The sequence below is a fragment of the Melospiza melodia genome, chromosome 1 (assembly GCF_035770615.1).
Source record: "Melospiza melodia melodia isolate bMelMel2 chromosome 1, bMelMel2.pri, whole genome shotgun sequence".
Classification (NCBI taxonomy): domain Eukaryota; kingdom Metazoa; phylum Chordata; class Aves; order Passeriformes; family Passerellidae; genus Melospiza; species Melospiza melodia.
The window spans coordinates 28,723,566-28,739,447 of NC_086194.1; the positions used below are offsets into that span (position 1 = coordinate 28,723,566).

Sequence of the window (15,882 nt, forward strand, 5' to 3'; positions counted from 1 at the left end):
TATTGCAGCCACTATTATACATGAGAAGAGGTCTTTTAAGAAGCTGGGTAAACTTGATGCATCCAAAATCATTAAACACGTGTTCCATTAATGACATGGAATTTGTCCTGTGTACACTTGCAGCAGATTCCATCTGACAGTTCATCTGAGAAAATTGGGCCTAATAAGGAGGGCAGAGGTCCTCAGCTAATGAGCAAGTGGAGGTTCTGATCTATTAGGTTAGATGGAAACTACCCTGTCTTTGAGACTTAAAATATGACCAGGGCCTCGGCCTTGTTTTGAAACATTTATGAATCCATTCCTTAATCCTTCAGGGCTATCCACCTGAAATCAGTGGAACTATTCACAGCAGTAAAAGATGCACTGTTGGGCCACAGCAGTGTGTTCCCCATGACATCATTAATTCCTTTACCACCTCTCAGCCCCACTTCCTCAGCCTTCTGGCTCATCATCTGAGGAGGATGAGTTAGTCCTGCTTAGCCCTTGCTTAATTTGAAAGAAATATGCTAAGTGAAGGTTGATTCTTTGTAGTGGGAATTCTTGACTAAATAGAAAAGCTACCATTTTTTTCCTAACAAAAAGTTCTGTTCTGAGTAAAGTCATAGCTTAATATTTTTCGCATGCTGAGGTGAATTTTTTTGCCAGAAAAGTCAATATTATTGAGTTATAAATTCAATTTCCAGAAAATATTAATGAGAATGCCTGTGAAGATTATGATGATGATGATTATTATTATTATTACTACTACTACTACAACTACTATTATTGGAAAGCAGGTACTTTCAGAGAAAAAAACTCCAGAAAGTAAGTATGTTTTGCAGACTTCCATAGCCATGCAAAAAATTTAAACAGTGAATTAAAGCTGCAAAAAATGTTGATTGTGTGAAATAGCTACAAACATAATTTGGGCCCTGTGCTGCAGTGATGTCATCCTGAAGCTGCAATGTTCACCTATTTTGTTCTCTGTGTTGTGACTCATTTGTTAATATGTATTGACCCTGAGAAAACCTTGCTAAAATCTCATAGGCAATTATCTCCACTCAGTATCTCAGAAGAACAGCCACCAAACTAGTAAGTATTTATTTTTTGTATTTATGTGAGTGCCAGCATTTTGTGCTAATGGTTTTTTGAATGAGATTTGGTGGTTTATTTTTATCATCTGGTACTCTCTTGGAGAGGTGGTTGATGTCATTAAACTTTGAAGTTATCAGTATTTCATGGGGAGGAATGTAAAGACAAAGCAAAGGGAGTGAGGCTGTGACTGACAGGGTGGTGGTAGGCCCACGGTAAAGAAAGATTCCAAAAGTACAAGCTGAACTGAAGACATAGACAGTGTGGTTAGGAAGGCCTTTACAGACATCTCTTTCTTGAGTCAGGCCAGGAGCACTGATGGGAAGGATACTGTTTGGTAGGTCACATGTAACTGCTTCCCCATCACTAAACATGCTTGGACTTCCATTGGTTGCACTGTTACACTGAGCCCTTCAGCTGGGGAAGAACACGAGATACTACAGATATTGCAGGTAGCAGACGTTCCCATATGAAATGATGGTATTATGTTCTGTAATTATTTTAAAGACCAGATGTAAACAAATGTGGCATTTTTCCCCTTGTGATTCTCATGCATTTTTGTGTTGTATACATAGCCCTGAACAAAAAGTAAGCATCCAGCTGCATTATCTTCCATTGCCAGCATAGTTCTTCAAGGCACTCTTCAAGGGTGGACATTCTTGGCCTTTAATCTAAGACTTTAAGAAAGATCTGGCTGGAAGAAAGATGTGGACATAGATTCCTCATAGAAGTACAGTTTTTATCTCCAGATAGCATTTTATCTGTATAGTTCATGTTATAAAGGGTAAACCACAAACAGTATAAGATGTTTTGTCAGTGTAACCATCTAATTAGGGTGCTGGCTACATAAAAACTGTTACAGATCCAAACTGAAAATTTTGGCTGTTGTCCTAGCTCAACAGAATTATTTACTGCTGGCCTGACTTGCTATCATTAATATATACCATGATGATTTTATGTGTTACAGGTAAGCTGCATGGCAATAATTCCTGTGTTCCTTGGATGGCATCTTACAAATGCATGCTCAAGGCAAATAAAAATAACTAATGTGCTGACAAAAGATTTTATTTTCCATTGAACAGCTTGAACTGTTTCCTGTTCAATGTGTGACAAAAGAAATCCTGTTTTGTGGCTTTTAAGTCCAAGAAGTGCAAATTCTGTTTTCAGTTAATTTATTAAGCAACTCTGATCTTGCAGTGCAAGAGAGTATTATTCCAATTGTGCTATTATAGCTGACTCTATAAAAAGTCCCACGTATTTTTCATCTTGTCATCTTTACCAAATTGTACGAATTTTAGTTCAATCCTAGATCTTATGGACTCTCTTTTCTGAACCTGCTGACTGACATCAATGGCAGCTTTGCTAAGGCAAAGTAAATGTCATGAAATGTTTTGTTCTACCGCAGACGCTGGCAAATAATTGGCATCTGTTTTCTGTTGTCTAGCTGCCATTCTGTTTTCTAAAACAGAAACTTCCATTTCTCATCTAATTCCTTGATGAATTCAGTCTCTTAGGAGACTGAAAATATTGCAAAGAAAAAACGTGGAATATTTTGTTAAAGGCAACCTAAATAGTTTCATAGTGATTTCCATGTAATAATTATCCAAACTGGCTGGAATTTCTTAAAATAAACCAAACAAAAACTCCAGAATGTTTGTCTTGACAACTGGAAAATTCTTCAGCTGTATAATATTTCTGTGTTTGTCTGGATCTTTTTTGATAGATTCTATTGGAATTCAGTCACTTTTTTCATCAGCATTACTGTTTTACCAAAATACAACATAATTTCTGTTTACACAGTAGGAGATTTTTCAATTGTATCCAACTATTGGCTAACAAGATATAAAATACTTATCAAGATACATATTCAACTCCTTATTACTAAAGCTTTAAAGCAGATAAAATAGTGCTCTTACTTCAGGAATTATTTTGGCTAAGCATATGACATGAATACTCATTAATGTGCTTTCAAATATATTGCCAGAGTGGTAATAAAATTAACATCTTCTAATTTTTATATGGAAACTAAGCCAAAGTGCATTTGATCTTGTGACTACTTAGCAATGTGCATGATACTTAAAATATCAACATAAATGTTGAATAAAAATATTTTTAGTGAAGACAAGTTGTATCTTATCTTGTGAACTGATATTGTTCAGCTACATAAGAAAAATGTGTAATAAAGGACTAAGAGCAGGATAAGAGATCAGCTTTTGTTTTCACAATGAAGTGTTTCCATAGTTTATCATAAGATACCTAACAACACACAGAAAGTTATTTACTGTTTGCCACTAAGGTGGAGTCTCAATAGTCATTGAATTTTGTAGGCAATATTTACTTAGAGTAATGCAAAAATCAGATACATCTTCTGTATTATTTCAGAGCAGATCAGTATACTTTCATTAACAGTGAAATCTTCTCTCAGCATGATTCTTTTCAGTAAAATTACAATTCTAGAATGTGTAAGCCCCAGTTTTACAAAATAATTTATAAATTTAATAATTGCTGTGAAACTAAGATATGGTTTTAGATGTAACTCTTTGATTGTTTATAAGCAATATAAATGAAATATATAAATATTTTGAATATAAAAACATGTATATGTTTTTTTACACATAAAAATATGTAGAAGTTTGCTTCTAGTGTCCCAAATCTGCAAGCTGTTTTTTATAGGGGATAAGCTCAAATTTTTTTGTGGAATCACTGTCCTTTCATGTATAGTGCATGTGAGACATTTCTCTCTCAATCCTATCCCATGGCCTGTGTGAATTACTGGGATTTCTTGCTGTCTAGTGCCTAGCAGATTTAGAACCCAAATTGCTGCAGATATTTATCAGATACTTTACCACAAAACTGAGGTCTAGGGCAATGGCATGTTGGAAAAAAAACACAGTTATCCTGTTAGTTCAGAGAGCTATGCAGCTAGAAGGAAAATGTGGAGAAGTTTTGAGTTTTAGAGCCTTTGTTAACTGCACCGTTTATGAGACAAAAAGGCAACAACAGTTTCATTTATAGCACTGTGAGTCTGTATCACTGAAATAATGAAGTCTTGCTGAATTCATTCTCAGTCTCTCCCAAACCTCATTATTATGATTTTGGTCAAGAATGACTGGCTGAAGCTTCATTTCAACTTTACAGTTGAAAGCATTCTCAGATTCCACCTTCTTCATCAGCATTAGTCACTGCACTTAGTTTTGCTGTATGCTTACCTCTCTCGTTCTCTTTTACTTCTTTCTTTGTTAAAAAATCCATTAGAAAATTGTTATGCACTGTGTCAAATAAATTCTTGTTGAAATCCTCTCCATTGTAAATTCAACTCTTCTAATATCAGAACACGGACTAAAGATTTTCAAACTGATTTGATATTTTGAGAAATTTTCATGTTTTACTATTCTAGTTGAACATAAGCATAGAGAAGTTAACTAAAACAAATTTATTCTGAAGGAAGAACAACTGCTTCTTGTTGTTTTTATAAAGATTTTTGAATATATTAGGACTTGCTGTTTCTGTATGACACCTGAAGAACAGTCGGTCTATATTATTTTTCAACTTTACAAACTGATCTACTAAAAATAAGTTTTATGACCCTTTAACATTCAGTGGCTGCAGCACCACTGCCACTGTGACATCCTACTGTGATTTACAGCAAATAGTTTTTGAACTCTTAACAAAGCGTAAACACATTGGTACCATTCTCTCTATCATGGAAACAGGTACAACCAAGCATTGTCCAGGTGTGAAGACAATGTCCCACATAAGAAGGATGTGGAACTGATGAAGTGAGCCCACAGGAGGGCCATGAAGCTGGTGAAGAGAATGATCTGACCCCTGCCAGTGCCTGAAGAGGGTCTATGAGAAAGCTGGAGAGGTATTTACTGCATTACTTATAGGACAAGGGGTAATGGCTTTAAGTTGAAAAAGGGCAGGTTTAGATTAGACATGAGGAACAAATTCTTCACTATGAGGGTGGTGAAGCACCAGAACAGGTTGCCCAGAGAAGTGGTGGATGGCCACCCCTGCAAGTGTTCAAGGCTGGGCTACATGGGATTTTGAGCAGCCTGGTTTAGGGGAATATGTTTCTGCCCATGGCAGGAAGGCTGGAATTCATGATCTTTAAGGTCTGTTCCAACCTGAGCAATTCTATGATTCTATGACCATTAAAAAGTTTAGCCTGTAGTAGAATCCTACTCTGTGTGAGTGCTCTGGACAATTAAGTTTGCACATTCACATTATCCAATGAAGTGCAGATCATGAAAGGACATTGTTGCTATGCTGTGACACAGTAATTATTAAGCTGCAGTATACATTTAAAGAGGTACAGTGGCATAGCATAATTCAGTAAAAAGGCAGAAGATTTTCTTGTTTCTTCTGGTTTAATGTAGTAGAACTGGTTCTAATGAATTTTGGGGTGTTGTCACCTAATTTTTTGTAAAAAATTTTAGGGAAGTTATTTTCATAATACAGAACCTAAAACTTCTTGAACTTATTTTTTTGTAATGCCATTAAGATGTACATTGCAGTTCTAGCATTTTTTCCCCACTGAAAATAGTGTAGTCCTACAGCATCTAAGAAATTAATACTCCTAAAAATTACTTTTTTGAATGAACTCAGCAAAACTGTTATATACCATGGTCTATACACCATATTATATAACATGATCTTAGAAGGTGTCTCTTCTGAGGATAGACATCTAAATGTCTTGTAAGACTTATGGTAATATTTCTTCCTCAGTAGTAGGTTTATGTGTGGTTCATACAAAATACTAAAATAATCAGGATCAAGAATTTTCACAAGAAGTGTATGAGGAAATGTACCTTTAACACAGAAATAGTTCAAAGCAAAGCATTTTTGGTGATTTTGAGAAATCTGGAAACAAAAAATTTGCAATTTCACTCCCCAAAATTGAAGTGATCTGTTTTATTTTTGGGGTTTCTCTGGTTCATTTTAGTTGTTTGACTTATTATTATTTTATTTGACATGTTACTATTTCCTTATTTCCTTCTACCAACTGAAACTACTGATTTCTGCCCCCAGGTAAATTGCTTCCTTTTCTGATGTCTTTTTTTTGTAGATCAGAGTTCCAATATGTCCATGCTCTTGAAAGGGAAGCACCTAATACACAGCTCATTTATCAAGGCAAAAGTGTTTAACTATGACCCTAAGCACATGCTGCTGCTTGTTAGTTTAACTGAAGCTACACAAACATGATAAAAGGTAACTGACCTTTATTCTGTGCTCTTGGTATCTGTTTGATGATGGTCTCACTTTGTCCAGAGGTTTAACAAGTGTTTACTTTTTAACTAACTCTCTGATTACATGATCCTCTTTTCCCCGACTCTCTTCCTTCATCATATGATACAGCTTTTTCTTAAGTCTGTGACATTTCAAGTGAGGGTCACTGTATTTATGCAGTGCCAAGAACTAGGAACAGTCTTATGTGCTGAGTGTGCTCTTCCACATTGTTCTGCAAATTAGTCAACACCAAACCCAATAGTGATAATGTGTTGTTATGATTAAGGTTAATAAGCTACTGATTATCTCCATCGACTACGGTTCCAGACACATTATTTAAATGGAATGCTTTTTTTGAACTAGTTGATAAAAGATCCAAATTTCCCCCTGTTGTGATAAAAGATGTTCCAAGCCTTTAGAGAGATAGGGAAGCATTATACAACAGGAACAGTTTACTCTGTTCAATACATTACAGATTTATCTTACGGTGACAATAGTGCACTACAGCTCCAGAAAATATTGTCTGGTAACAAAAAGATGTTCTATGTCTCAGAGCCCCTTGAAAAAAACCACTTGAGTTAAGAAACCAGTTCTTATATTTTGGTGAGTGCAACAAATATAACAAATTATTGTGTTCAGTTAACCTTATTTTCTAAGTTTAATCAACACTCAAGGCCACTAGTTTTATGTAATCTGGCCTTCAGTAGTGTGGACAATCCTTCAATAAAACCACTGAAAATGGGGCAGTTTAAAAATTGAAAAAGAAAAAGAAAAAACAAACTTCCCAAACCCAGCCAACAAACCTAACCATAATTTTGGCTGAGTTTTTGTAAGGTCTGCCAGCCTGACAAAACTTTCTAACCTTCAAAATTAACAAAATTTTTAAATAAACAAACTTAAAAAAAACCCCTCTATCTTATATGCTTATAGGAAACATAAATCTCGATTAGACATAAATTTTTATTTTTCAAGTTTTTTTTTCTCATTCGTAGTTTTACAACTCATTTCAGATTGTTTGAATGTTTGGAAATATTGAACAGAATAACTTTTTCCTCTCCAGTTCTTGAGAGGGATACTTTCCTTTGAATACCTCAGTCAAATCTAGACTTCTCTTAAAGAAAATGGTTTCTGCTGCATTTTTGATAGACCCAAGGAAAAAAAAAAAGCAATCCAGAAAACACCACGTAAAACCAGCACAAGAATTTGAAAAGCTTTCTCTGACTTTTTAGCCAAGTGTTTTGACAGCTACGAACTGGGTCATTACTGACAAGCTTATGCTTTCATGTTTTCATGCTTTATCACGTCAGTTGGCACTCACATGCCCCAAAGAAGAGTAGCTGAACATTGAGCTAAGAAAGGGCACTTGTTCTGCCAAAAAAAGCGAGGTGCATGGTGCAAAAGTGCTTTGACAATCAATTATTAAGAATCCAGAGATGCCAACTCATGTACACGTATGTAAGTCAATAACCTTTGAGCAGTTAATCCCCAAGGAGCACAGCAGACAGTGGCAGAAGGGATCAAGGTCAGTGATAATGAAGTCAAAGTGGTGGTGAAGGCCAAATACAATCTAATCTATCCCTAAGAAGGGAAAGCTTGCAGTGACTTTGTTAAACTCTGTAGCAACACACATGATAAAAGACAAGTTAAATTTCCAAGTTAATTTCTTACCTTAGTTTAGAGAAGTCCATCCTGTTCGAGTTCACATTTTTCTTGCAAAGCAGACATGTCAATTACTAAGCTCTCAAGTTCCAAACATTTATTTTTCAAATATTTCTTGCTTGTCTTCTTTATCCTTGACCTGTACCCTAAGACATACATATTAAGTCATTCAAAAACCCAGGAAAAAATGGAAGTCTGATATTTACCTGTCAAACTGGGTTTTCTAAGCATAGACGAAAATCCAAGTTGCATACTTGTATCACAGGGTGTTTGTGTGAGAGAGAATTAGTAAGATAATTAGTTATTCTGTGCATTTTTAAAGATGGGTTGAAAATTGTCTTTACCTTGAGTAATATTTGAAACAAAATATTTTACTGCTAGTAACAGAAAGCAAAGTTAAAATTCAAGAGCTGTTGCTGCAAATATTCAATTGTTCATGTGCAAGATAGGCATTTCCATAAATATTATCACATAATATGTATCTCAGCATGTCTCTCCTATTTAGGCAATTTATTAAACCTATATATAGAAACCTATATAGAATAATTAGCCCAACAATCCACTCTGATCACTGAAATGATCACTATTTACAGAACTTTAAAAAAATGTAGTCCATTAGAATGTCATGAGCTAGATTAGGTGTAAAATCAGGTCTTAAAATCTTTCAGATACAAGCAAGCAATCTATCTTTTTCATTAAGATAATTCTCCCTTTCATTTCCTCTTAAAAAAAGGATTTCATATAACAAATCTGAAAACTTGTGTAAAACCTCAAATTAAAGTTTTGGTTTTTTGTTTTTTGGGGTTTTTTTTTGCTTGTTTGTTTTTTTGTGGGTTTTTTGGTTTTTTTTTGTTTTTTTTTTTTTTTGTAATTCTGAAAATACAAAGAAAACTACATAGTTTAAAAGGACCCAAGAAGTGTGATATCACTGCAAAAAGATAAAAGAAGACACTTGGTGTTGTGTGACCTATGTAATTGAAGTGTTGAAATGTTTAACAATGTCAGTCAAGTTATGTGTGTTCTGTGCATGTGCAGTACATCATGAGATATTAAATACAAATGTATGAACTCTGAATCAGAATCTGCTATAAATTACTATGAGATGGGAGAAAAATTTGGAGATATATCATTAAATGTTTATTATGTTTTTACATTTTTTTCTGACAGTCAGGCATTATTAAGTACTGACACAGTTGAGAGAGTGGACTACATGCCCCCCATTTGAGTCCCTGATTGACTACAGCCTATTAGGTCCTCTCTTGTCACAGGCCTTAGACTGTACAATTGGGATTTGGAGACACTGAAGCACCACTTTTGTTTGCATTGGCAGATTCTGAGTGTAGTTTGGTGGGAATAGAATGGCCTCCTCCCTTGACAGCCCTCTTTCTCTGAGGAGTGGAAAGAGAACAGAAAAAGACAAGTCTACTGCTTGGACATGCTGGGGATATAAACTTCTCCTGAAGTATTTCAGAGTTGCTCCCTGGAACAAAAGGGGAGCAAGGAAAGGATGTCTCTTGGGAGTCATAATTCATGTTTCAGTCTGCTTATTGAATGGGGCAGCTCCTTGAAAGATTCATAGATTTTAAGGTCATTTATGATTGTCTTGCCTGGCTTGTGTGACACAAGCCGTAGAATTTCATCCCTTCAGTGTTGCTTTCCAACCCATTAGGATTATATATTACTCCAAGTATATATATACTTAATGATTCTCCAGTAATAAAAGAAATAAAAATTTAATGGCCGTAAACACAGCAACTTTTCTAGGGCTACTAAAGACCAGATAGTGTAGTGTCACTTGTCAAGTTTTAAATCATTGAGAGGAAAATATATACCTAAAAATACTTTGAATGCTCCTGGTAGGCTTTCTTTGTGTAAATTGAAGGCAGTGAAGGGAAACAAAGCAGCCTGTCCAATTATCTCTCCATTTGGGGAAGAGTATCCATTCCCCCATCTGTGCTGGCAGTGCCCTTTGCTGAGTTACTGCCACAGATGTAAGCAAAGGGGCACAGAGAATGAGTAGCAGTAGCAGTATTATCATTGTAGAAGATGAATGTAGTGGCACTTCTAATTTATTTAGTATTCAGGATTTCAACTTTAATTAGGATTCTTTTGTCACATCATTCATCAAACGCACTTGAAAGAGATGGAAATTAACACAAAAGTTTCTGTTGCCTCAGGCATGCTTTTAGTACTTCTACTCGTTTTAGTTTATTGTTGTTCCCTTCAGTGAAATAGTTTAGTTGTTATAGTTCACTTAGCTGTAACTGGGTTTCAAAAGAGGTAGGATGAATACATGCTCTTAAAAAGTGCTGGTTTGTGAAGCCCCTGTAGTTCCTAACACCTCTTTTATTAAAAAAAAAAAAATAAAATTCTCTCAGTCTCTCTCACTCTCTTTCCCTCTCTTTTTTATTACCGACTTCTGAGTTGTTAATGTAACACTGTATACCAGGTTTTACCCTAAGAAGTCATTTGTGATACATTTGTTGCTGCTAGAATGCTAGTAAGTCACAGACTTACTCATAAATTGCACGTGTTTTGATGAAATAACTTGCTGAAATCATTTCAGTTGGGATGAAGCTCAGCATAGCTACCAAAATACAGTCTGCATGGGGAAAGTTTGTGTTACTTATTACTCCAGCTACATTGCCTGCCATTGTAAAATTTACACTGTTCTGGCATAACAGGAGCAGCATTGATATATGGGTGCTCCTTACACCCAGAGCTTCCAGCTCGGGTAGCAGGGGTCCAGTCAGACACTTGAATGAAAAGAAAGTGAACCTGTATTAAAGTCTGAGACTATGCAATATCAGCAAGGTTATTGCTGTCAGCATGAGAATCCTTAGCCTATGTCCAAAAATCACACTTAGCTGAAAATCAAAAGGTTTATTAAGCAAGTATTTCCGGGAGCTCTGTGATTAATGAAGCCTTGTTTATGCTGCTTGTGAGGATGAGAATCTAAGCAAGTGAATCTGCAGAATCTAAGCAAGTGAAAATTCTGACTGTAGGTTTTCCTACGGTTTTGGATTTTGAAAATTTCTTTCTACGTTCACTGGTGTCCAGTGACGTGTAATTTTGTGTAGCTTTTCCATAAGTAGCCCCTCTCTGTCTCCCTCTCTCCCGATTGCTGAAGTTAAAAAATATCAATAGCAAAGTTCAATGAACTTTGCTCTTTTTCCTGCCATCTTTTCAATATGTACCTGAAAGTTAAATGGATAAAGGAGTGGAACCTTTTTCAGATATCCTTTGCTACATAATATTTCACGGGAAATGTTGCTAATACAAAATTGGTAATTTCTTTGGGTGTACTTAAAATTGGCATTCTTATTAGCAAACGTTTTAAATGGGTCTGTAATATTTTTCCAGGTTCTCATCTACATTATAGGAGCTAGAAATTCTATTTCAATAGGGCAGACATTCTATTTAAAAACATTTGTTGTTGCATATTGGATGTGTATTGAAAGAATATAACAATCACAGCCTAAATGACAGTCAGTGCCTTGAAATTAAAGGTAGGTTTCTACTCCAGAAAATGTTTAGCAAAGTTTTTAAAGGAACTATAAATTGAAAATTAAGAAACATTTGAGAAAACTAGAATTACCTATAAGGTCATCCACCTCCTGGCTGAATCAGGTAAAAATTTCATCCAACATAACTGGGAGCAAGAGCAAACTCCTTATAGGTTTTTGAACACTACCAAAAAAACCGGTCCCTTTGTACACCGTCATTCAACTACAAGAAACAAGTTATTTTCAGTACCATTTCTTTGCCCTCACTGACTTCTGCAGTATAAAAACCCTGAAGTATATAATAGAGTATTTATAAGAACTCAAAATACATATTTTAATTATAATGCTGCTAAAAATAATGGTCTACATGTTTAAGACAATTTAGCTAGTAATTTAGATAGTTTCAAATAACTGATATGCTGAAACACAAGTATTTTGGTAAAAAAAATGATGGTGATGAGTTTAATCTTAAGGAAAAACCTTGGCAACAGGGACTGGTGGCCAAAAAAATCTCCATTATAATAGGACATCACAAATGCACATTTTGTGGGTGCCTAAAGCCAGTTCTGAGTATAAATAAACTGTAGCTCTGAGAATATTATCTATGCCTTGTACTTCAGAGCTGTCAGTCAGTATTTTTGATCATTAGCCATCTGTGATTATCTTAATTTTTGCCAGCAGGAGAAGGAACTCTTTTCCACCAGGGAGCTCTGTTATTACAATATAATTTATATGTAAAGAGCTCATTTCATTAGAGGGAAAAAAACACCAACTTTTTACATAGGTTTGGTGGATTTTTTTTAGTTTAAAATAAACTTTTAGCATTGAATATTTTCCTTTCTTTTTTATTTTTTAAAATTCAATATCATGGGCATGGTCCACGTAAAAGCAATCAGCATCATATTAGTGGACTAACAATAATTCTGTCTTTATTTTAGTTTTTTTTTGACATCCACTATGGAAGATTATGAAACCTAGCCAATCACAGACCTGAAGCATTTAACTAGAAAAATTACTACTTTTCAGTTTCACTCAAAATTATTGTACTTGAGAACCTCACTATGTCTTTACCACAGGCCAGTTAAAATCCTTGAAGGGTCATTTTAGATTTCCCTCCCATCTGTCTGTTCAAAGAATGATTTTATAGTGACCTTGGTTTGAGAATAACTTGCTGAAAAGAAAATGCCACACCTCCCTGATTTACTGAAATGAAACTCTACCCATTGTTGTAGTATAAAGCCCTGTTTTTATTGATGATGTAAATGCTGACATTATAGTCTGAATAAATTGGTTCATAAGGAGACTAATATAAGTCCCTTTATAAACTTCACTTGAAGTGAAAAATTTCTGACTTTTTTGTGAACTATCCCAGTTTGTCAATGGTGCTAACAATGTGTTGTTACTATTTTCAGCCTCAGGTCTTTGTTGTCTTAAAATTGGAAGGTATTCAGGTGAACTTCAAAACAAAATCAGTCAGTATGACTGCCTACACATGATACCTGTGTTTAATATCCTCAAAAGACAGTGGGGGCCTGTGTGCACCAAGAGGACCCTATGGTTTCATAAGTGTACACACAAACCTTCTGCTCACGCACCCTAACTGTGGTACTGAAAATGCCTGTAGCTTTAGTTTTTCTCTCACAAATCTGCAAGAAGCTAGTTCCAATAGCAATGCAAAATGACTACTGAAATTGAATTGCCTTTTTTTGATTTAACTAAGCTTTGAAGCTGTGACTACATTACATTCTCAAACTTCCATTATGTATTTGGCTCCTGAATTTGAATCAATTCCCTGATCTAACATATAAGGTCAGATGAATTTTCTCAGTCAGTTAAACAGGAACTTCAGCTTTAGCAGGACATCGCTGGTCTACCCTCTCTGATCATATGGATTTATGACATAGGACATGCTGTAGATAACAGCTCTTCCAACATCTTTAATCAGTATGATGAGGTGCATTCTAGTAAACAGTGTGAGAATTAGTTATGAAAGCTAATTTAAAGACAAATATTCACATTTTGACTTCATAATTTTTTTTCTCTATGGTTACATTGAGAGGGAAACAACAAGGAGGAAAAAGATACACGTAAAAAGTAAGAAAATATTGATGCAAAATTTAATAACTGGTACTAACAATTACAGCTGGACTCGGTGTTCAAATCTTGCATTCCCAGCTACCTCGGGTTTGCACATTCACATCACCTCACTATTGTCCCAAATGATTCTTCACAAGCAGATCTCACAGCAGTGCAAAGAGGAACTGGGACATTCACCTCAGAAGTGCAGGGAAGTTTTAACACAAAACACTAATATAGACACACACCTTCGTTGAAAATGACCAGTGAGTATGTTGGTCAGAGGATAGGAGTAGTTAATGTACAGTAATGCCACAAATATATTGTAGCATAAAAAGTGACAGTTAAAAGGTTTAATTAAAATAGCATGATATAAGCACTTCTGAACATAATGTAAGTTTTGGATAAAAAACCTTTTGAAAATTGTAACAGCTTGGGAATTATATAGCTAACAGAGTCACAGAAGAATTGAACAGTAGAAGGTTGTATAAATTTTTTAAACAAAACTGCCTTCCTAAACTGTCCTGGTTCTGTTAAACAACTTGGGGCAAGCTGAAAGTAATTCACTTTTTACATCTTTATTGCCAAACTTGATTTGATTTGATTGAATCTATATTTATCCTCATGTGGCTCCTGGAGCACTTGTGAACTTTCATAATTCCAGTCTATCAGGACAAATCTGCAAGTAAAAAAACTCACTTTTATCAGCAGGTATTCAATGAATGGCAGGTGGCAAATAAAGCACTTAGAGAATTGTTTTAATTGCATCTCTCTCCCATATCCCACAACTTGAGAAAGTTTTAGAAAGCTGGAGAGGAGCAGGATGGGTTTGTTTGCTGCTTTGATTTTGTTCCAACACTGCTTGCTTTCAGAAAAAAACTCGCTGATAGAATTTCACTGCCTTTCATGTATGGATGGTATTTAAACTGGCACAACAAAGGGCATATTGCAGTGCAGCAGAGATGTACCTCACAACAAATATGAAAGCAAATAGTTGAATTTGCTGCACCAACTCAAGTATATGAAGAAGCTTTTAACCTGAGTCAGTTAACAAGGAGTGAGAACAAAATTCTTTTCTCCTAGAAATTAAATAGAAGTTCAAGTTAAGAATTTTGGCTGTAGCTATGTTTTCTGCAATTAGTTTATTTCATAGAATTAAGTTAATACCGTGGTACAAGAAAATTATTAACTGCAAAGTTCAGTATTCAGCTCAATATGTTTTTTTTCTTTATGCTGTTTTCTTACACATTCCTTGTTTTGTTCTTTCATGCTCCTTGTTTTGTATGAGAAGAGAGCACAGAAGAGAACACATACCCTGTGTTAATGAGTACCTGAGGCTGGGCTGGAGATTCCAGATGAGAACAAACATTCTTCAGTGGATGAAGCTGCTGAAGTTTCCTACCATAATCTCTGACTGCAGCAATATTGCAACACCTAATTTCAAAACAACCATGCTTAATATCTTTATTTTCAAGGATTTTGAATGATATTTCTAGATTTGACAAATTTAGCCTGTGAAATACTAACTATTCTTATGGGAACATGTGAAGGAATGTTTGGGTGCACATTTATAGCAAGGAGCTTTATTTTGTAACAATTTTGTGCTGATGAAGTACCTCTATAGAACCTTAAAGAGAGAGTATAAATATGAGCAGACTAAGAATCAAGGGTTACTAGTGCACCATCCTTGTTTAATCTTCTTTGCAAAGTGAGGTGAGTGATACTTGGTTGTTCTTAAGAATACCACGAAAAGCCTCAGGCAGTGAGATTATTTGTGATGCAGGAAAATTTAAGGAAACTATATGGATAAATGAGCAACTAAAAAAAAGTGAAACTAGAACTTGAGTTCTTTCAGTTGTTCAGAATTCACGTGGAGACAGTGAGACTAAGGCCTGTTTCATTTTTTTTGAGTTTTAATTGTCCAATACTGAAGAGCAAGAATTTTTTCAATGTGCAGTTGGTGTTAGAGGGTATTTGAAAGAGAATTCACCCTCTACAAGGTGTGCTCTCCAATACCAAACAGCTAACAATGTTGATCTGAGAATAGTTTTCTAAAATGAGGGCCAAACCACCATTTCAGGCCAACACTTCCAAGCAACTTGGAGATTTTCCATGAAGATAAGACAGGCATTGGCTCTATTCTCTTTTTCTTCCCTCTGCCCCCAGCCAGCTTTACAACATTCTCCAAGTCTCTTACTCTATAAAGAATGTAGGTATACTGTGTCTCAAATGCATATTTTATACATTTGTTTAAGATCTAGCCATTACATTTCCTCATCTTTAGACTTTAAAATTAGATTAAAATCCTTAGAAAAATTCTTTTGCTACAACTTAACTT

The 15,882-nt window shown here is 35.2% G+C and overlaps 1 long non-coding RNA gene across 2 annotated transcripts in view; it reads left to right on the forward strand.

Moving 5' to 3' along the window:
• The window catches only part of LOC134416065 (uncharacterized), a 176,009-nt gene extending 160,130 nt beyond the window's left edge, over nucleotides 1–15,879 (forward strand). For both annotated transcript variants that reach the window (XR_010027171.1, XR_010027170.1), the window contains 3 exons: nucleotides 4,785–4,939; nucleotides 6,143–6,285; nucleotides 14,836–15,879. This is a non-coding gene — a long non-coding RNA (uncharacterized LOC134416065). The remainder of the gene's footprint in view (nucleotides 1–4,784; nucleotides 4,940–6,142; nucleotides 6,286–14,835) is intronic.
• Nucleotides 15,880–15,882: the final 3 nt, after the last annotated feature.